Here is a 7,440-nt window from a genome sequence, read left to right on the forward strand (position 1 = left end):
AGTTCATGGTCTACCCCGGGGCCTTCTCCCAGTTGGACATGCCCAGAACACCTCTAAAGGGAGGCGTCTGGGAGGCATCCTTATCAGCTGCCTGAACCATCTCAGCTGACTCCTTTTGATGCGAAGGAGCAGCGGCTCTACTCTGAGCTCCCTCCGAATGTCTGAGCTCCTGACCCTATCTCTAAGGCTGAGCCCAGCCACCCTTCAGAGGAAACTCATCTCAGCTGCTTGTATCCAAGATCTTATTCTCTTGGTCTAGACCCACAGCTCATGACCATAGATTTTGGAATAGTGTCCCTCTAATGTTGCGTTCACACCAAACGCGAATGATTGCGCTGTTCGCACAAATACAAACGCAAGAATGGATCCCTTGAAATGCTATACCAGTCTGTTGGCCTCATACAAGGTTGAGCTTGACTAGGTTGAAAGCAGAAGCCGGTTAGGCTAAAGGAGGCAGTGCTAACTTCCTAGTACAACCGTTTGCTGGAATCGAGTGACAGACAAAGGTTTTCAAAACGTACCACATAATCCGACCTCCTCACTCACTTTCCCTCACAGTGCGCTCCTGTTTATTCATGTATCCATAAAAAGAAGGTAGGGTCACCAAGTTAGGGGAAGCCACACATAGATATAATCAATTTGTCATATATTCCAGATGAATGGACCTCTGCCAGTCCATACGTCACATCGTACATCCCAGGAGGATCTGCACACCGATTGGCTATACCGGCGTGAATAATTTGCTGGAGGTCTGATTTTTTTAACTCTCGCATTTACATTGACTTTACATGTAATTCATTCATGCAAATTATTTTATTCACGTTTCATATGAATACTGATGCCTCTTCATGGCCGACAGCAAAATAAGATAATCAGCAACATGACTGGGTATTTCTTTACACTGAATTTAAGTGCCTGTGTTTGGGTCAGATTGCCCATAAATAAAGCTGGGTAGATATTCAGCACTCACCTGGAAGTGTGCATGTCTAGAACTCTGGGAGTGAGAAGTAAGTTAGCAAGAAGGAGGAGGTTTTTTTATTTAGATAATTTTCTGTTTCACACACTGTTTGTTCTCATGGCTGAAACTGGAGACAGATTATCATGAAGATGTATGTTTTCTGTTGAAGTATTGTTTTAGGTGGAGAAAACTCTACAAATAGGGATTTTCTTGGTAAAAGACCAAAATGGCTATGAAGAAGATTTAATGTTTATGACTGCATGTGAATGCTTCTCTGCAACTGTGTGCATGTTTACATCACTCTGACATTTATTGGGACACTGAAGCAGCACACATCATGACACCAGGGCTGTGATGGACAATGTTACACCGAAATATCTGGTAACCTTTTGCAAGCTAACTAGGGTTGCAAAATGCCGGGAATTTTCAAAGTTAGAAACTTTCCATGGGAATTAACAGGAATTTATGGAAATAAACAGGAATAAACCAGGAATTTACTAAACTGAAGGTTGGCTCTTAATAGAGAACTTGAAAATAGTTGGGGGAAAATATATTTTAGCATAATCATGTTAAAACAACCAGATTTCGTGCAAGTACAGATCAATATCTATGCTATCGCTCAATCACATGCACATAGCAAACTGCTTACTGCAGGGCTATTGAGACCACGCCCCCTACATGCACTTTTCATTTAATATTTTGAATGGGACTTTGGGATTGCATTTTTGTTCATTTTTGAATTGGTTGGGTTGGGAGGATGAATTATATTTAACTCAACATTCATGTTTTTGGTCTTCAATGAAATAATTGATTGTTCATTTTTAACACTTGATAAAATTCTACTTACAAATTAATCTGTTTTAATTGTATTATTTTGGATGGATGTCTGCTTATAACAAAACAAATATTTATGCTTGGATATGATACCTTTCCATTAAATTACCCTCAATTCCCAGTTCATTCCCATAAATTCCAATGAATTCCCATAATTCCTATGGAAAGTTTCCAATTTGGAATATTTCCAAAAGTCCCCAGCTTAACCCCCCATGGAAATTTACCGGAAATCTCCCACCCCTTTGCAACCCTAAAGCTAACTAATGGTATTTACAAAGTTTAGTCATTGAGTTACAGTTACATAGGTACAAATATATCAACTCATCACTGCATCCTGTAAAAAGCCGACTTCAAAAAAGAAAAATAGTATTAAAAAGAAGATCTGTACCCCCTTCATTTGCTTCCACAACATAAGCATGCTTCAGTAAAAGCCACATCTTTACAACAGGGGGTGATGGTACTCATGGGAAATGCAATCTATATCCCAGAGACACACCACAGATTTTGTCCAAAGGCTCCAGTAGAATCAACACAACATGAAAGTTGCTCAAAGCACCTTTAAGAATCGCACAATCAGAGGATATTCATCAAGTACACACATGTCAAGCAATTAGCTCTGTTGTTTCCCAAGAGAGTGCTTTAATAATACTTATCTGATCTTAAAATGTGTCATGGGATCTCTGTGTCTTTGTCCCCCACAATGTGTGATCCAGTTGAACTCTGTAAAAATAACAGGAGCGGCATTGCAGGCATTCTCTGCCATCAAAGTGATATCAAATGGGCATCTCAATGTAACAACATTGCAGAGCTAAATTTGTCCCGAGGGACAGCAGACAGTGTGGTCTTTATGGATGCTTCACATTCAGGAAACCAGAGGAGAGAGATGTTGTAATCCATGCTTACAATTTGTAACGAGTCAAAAACAATTCAGCAGTGTGTCAGATTGGTACTAAACATGCTTAATGTTGTCCTTCACTTGTCTGACAAGACCTCCAATGCAAAACGCTTCACTATAACTAATTACATGATTAATATCTATGATGTACAGCATGTAGGCAGTATGCTGGTATGTATACATTGTGAAATTGTTGCTCTCCAGGCTATTTAAGAAACGTGTTGAAAAGGTTTGGCAAAATGTCTCAGGAGTTTCTCTGTTTTTCTTGGAAGAGAAGGTGGCCCCTAAGACCCTATCAGCTGTAATTAAGGGCTTTTGTAGACATAAAATTGGACATGACTAGAGCTGATATAGTTTAGTGCATTAACTGTCCTTGCCAAGTGACATCATACCCATTTGTAACTCAGAGAAGAGTAAATTCCAGCTATAAATCTTGTAAGTTTCTTGTACAACACTGGAAAAGAAAGACTCCCACAAACTAAAGATCATGCAATGTTACTACAACACGATACTGTACTTTTGCATGTGGCTAATTCTTTATATCCCCTTACACTTACAGCAATTAAATAAAAAATATCTCAATTCTTTTTACAATAAAGATACTTCAGTAGAGCTCACATCTTTGGATGTTAAATGATAAAAATCATCATCCTTGTAATTATTCAGGCAACTTAAAAGAAGTGGATACATTATGATCATCAGATATTCTATAAAGATAGGATAGGATATTACTATAGGGAGTGGTGGTATAACATCCCCAAAGCCATAAAATACACATTAGAATAGATACAGTTTTACAGAGTAAGTGAAATATTTGTAATGTAAATATGTATCAAAATATTTATCATTAAATTATTATTTCATTTTAATATTGGTATCAAATATAGTAGTTGACATTAATGTATTGTGTTGCAAATATGGTGTGTATTTTGTGTAACATGAGGCTCACATTGTATGAAAAATGTTAATGTGATGTGTGCAAAAAATACTATGCTTGCCTTGATACAAACAGTATTGCAGAGGGGGAATAAGGGCAGGCCAAAAATGCTTCATGGTAGATCAAACAGGATTTAAGTAGAAAACTACCGTGGCCCTAAAGTGCAAATCACTACGGCAATTCAGAAAACACAACAGCAAATCAGAAGTCACTATGGCAATTCAGAAAACACAACAGCAAATCAGAAGTCACTATGGCAATTCAGAAAACACAACGGCAAATCAGAAGTCACTATGGCAATTCAGAAGACACTAAGGCAAATCAGAAGTCACTATAGCAATTCAGAAAACACTAAGGCAAATCAGAAAACACAAGGCGCAGTGCTTCAAGCACATAAGGCCTCAAAATCACTAGCTCGACTCTTCTCTTCTGTTGCCCCTAAATGGTGGAATGAATTGTCCAACTCCATTCGATCTGCAGTGTCCCTCTTTACTTTCAAAAGACAGCTAAAGACCCAGCTCTTTAGGAAACACTATGCACTTAGCTAGACTGTTCTCCACTGTTGTCCCCAGTGGCAGATCGTGTCTTCCAGCTACAGTTGACTCACACTGTCCTTCTCTACTCTGGGAATCTGTATTCAGCTCTTGAGTGACCCAGCACTTGGTACTTTGGTCATTATTGTGGTGACGACAAGTTAATTGTTGATGATGATAATGGAAGGTCTTAAATTGTTTGGTTGCTTCATTGTAGATGTTCCTTATTTTACAATTTAAAAAAAATCCTTGTTTACTTTTGCGCATTGCCTTTACACTGCTAGGCAGTACCAAGCGGCAACTTCCGGTCTAAAAATATGAGTCCAATGTGGAAGTGTTAAAAGCTGCAGTTCATCGAGGATCCGCTTGAGGCTGGCTCTGGAGTACCGGAAGTCAGATACACATGAATGGGAAAGAGACGATCTTTACAGCAGAAATAAACATGTGTACAGCCTGGTACAAAAGATGAGTATAGTCTGGATAGCTAATTTCTTGATGTCCTCTCACTGTGAGGGGGGTGAATTTTTTCTAACGCAGCAATTTCGAAGATATTGAGATTACTAGTCTTCCAATGAGAGACACAGTTGACTCTGGGAACACTGCAGCTGTTGGCTAGGAGGCTCAAACTTCGCCTCTTAACGTCACACTGGCTCAACAGAAGCAATATGGCTCCCGCCGACGATTGGTCTCAAAACAGCTCTTCAGAAACAGATGGGTGACGTCACGGACACTACGTCCATATTTTATACAGTCTATGGGCAGTATCTGCATCCAAATGGATTTGAAGCACTTTGTTACCCTTACTGATCTTTTTCTCGTAAGTACGTCACTTTGGATAAAAGCGTCTGCTAAATGACATTGAAACATTGTAACATTGTAACAACGGCAATTCAGAAAACACAACGGCAATTCAGAATGGTTATTGTCAATTGGTTAATGTCATAGTGTTTTCTGAATTACCGTTGTGTTTTCTGATTTGCCGTAGTGTTTTCTGATTTGCCGTAGTGTTTTCTGATTTGCCGTAGTGATTTGCACTTTAGGGCCAATGTAGAAAACACACATATCATAGCATTACTTTGCCAAGACAGAAACAGCCAGAAAGGTGTAATACATCACTTCAGAGCATCATTAAACTTACCTTGGATGAAGAGGATAAGTAGTTGAAATTCCTGGAAGGGCTGCCCTGGTTCAATAAATTGACAAACCCTCCCTCACCGGTAAACTACTTCCGGTCAAATATGGTGGTTCTCGGAAGAAGGACGTGACGTGACACCTGAATTTACTTCAAGCAAGGAGCAGCAGGATCTTTTCGCTGTGCGTCTTTGCCCCAAACCACCAGAGCAAGACGTGGCTGTTGCCAGGTAAGCTTTTTATGTAACTAGTGGTAGTGTGAGCAGTGGAGGTATTAGCAGCAGGTATAAAGGTGTTGTTAGTAAACAAGCAGTGACGCAGCGCGCTCAGGACGCTCATACACTGCGCTGTCACAAGAGGTGCGTTTGATTTATGTTACAGAAAAGAGCCATCAGAATATTTCACTATGTTGATTTCCGTGAACACACGAATTCATTGTTCCTCAATTCCAAACTAATGAAATTATTTGACCTTGTGGATTTTAAAACTGCAAAAATTGTGTATAAGGCAAGGAAAAATCTTTTGCCAGGAAATATTCTTTGAAAGAGAGGGGGGTTATGACTTAAGAGGAAAGTTAAGATTAAAGATGGTGAGTGTTCGGACCACAAGGAAAAGCTTGTGCATTTCAATCTGTGGTGTAAAACTGTGGAAGAGACTCAACATGGAGCTACAGCAATGTCAGAACATAATCCAGTTCAGGAAGAGGAATAAATAAGTAATTTTCATGATGTACAAGGAGGAAGACAAGTGTTGAGAATCATGAGGGGTTTGCTTTTGTTTTGATTGTAGGTGTAAGTATGAAGATAGGAGATGAAGATTTGTTTTGTGGGAATGCACTCGTACAATGCCAGAAAATAGTGAATAAAGGGTTAGGATTAGATACATTTTAACTTCTTCCTACTTTTTCACACATGTAAAGTAAAATGTTTCAGTGCTTGCTAATGGAACTGATGGATTTTTTTGGGGGGGGTATAGCTATTTCTTCTTTTTTACTTGTATGTTTGTAGAACTATTTCTTCTTTTTTACTTTTATGTTTTTTTTTCCTATTTTACTTTTACATGTTTGAAATAAATACATCAAATCAAATGTTTCAAAAGAAGGTCACATGGGTTGCGGTGGGAGTTGAATGCTTGAACTAGCACTGACCTCACAGCTTAATTGTTTGTTATTAATGTTTCTGAAATAGCAGGATGCTAAATAAGTGTGTGGTTGTTTTTAAGTTTAACTTACTAAAATAATGAGGAAATATAATATGTGGGGAAAGAAAATAATGCCAATAGTTTCCATCACCTGGTCATGGTAACTATGTGTCAGTTTATTTTGAACTATCTGGATGAATAGTACAGAGGTTAAGAACAGCTGCGCTCGCAATTTCCTTTTTATTGCAAAAGCTTTTTTTCCAGAGTCATTTAATGTGTTAGTTTAATAAAAAAATTTTCTTGCGAGAACAAATAGATAATTAAAGTAATTTATCGTTATAAAAGTACTTTTTTTAAGTACAAGGTGTGACTATTGAGAACTCAAAAATAAGTGTCTTGTTTGTTTGATAATGCTGTATTTCAGCTGTCAAGATCACTATTAAGATGGGAAGTAAAGACTTAGGAGTGGACATTTTTTATTGCTTTTTAGTTTTGAAGATATTAAAGCTATGATAAGTTTAGCATTATTATGGGCATGACTGACCAGCAGGCACATTGTGGCTGGTAGAAAATATGTTAAATGCCCATCTTCAACTCTTCTTTTTTCTCTTTCTAGGTCTACCAAAAGTAAGGTTGTGTCAGCATCGCCAATATGGCAACTCCCGATGAAAGGCTTCAATAGGTGAGACTACATCCATGTTTTTTACAGCCTATGGTAAGAGGTCAGGACTGCAGATGATTCAGTGTCTGTACGTCTTTGTTGGAATCATTTGCAAAAATATGCCCTGAAAAGTCTATAACAACTGTATGCTATTACAAAGAAGAGAAAACTTCTGTATGCTATATATCACTGCTTTTTAAATCTTTTTTTCACATTCTATTGACTTTGATATACTTAGCTATAGAGGTCAATGAACTATTCATGTTTTATATGTAGCATGAAACCATTCTCTGGCACTGAGATCAAACACTTGAGCATCCGTCAACAGTCCTCCGCAGTGATTCTCATTAC

Source organism: Notolabrus celidotus, chromosome 1, assembly GCF_009762535.1.
Source record: "Notolabrus celidotus isolate fNotCel1 chromosome 1, fNotCel1.pri, whole genome shotgun sequence".
Taxonomy (NCBI): Eukaryota; Metazoa; Chordata; class Actinopteri; order Labriformes; family Labridae; genus Notolabrus; species Notolabrus celidotus.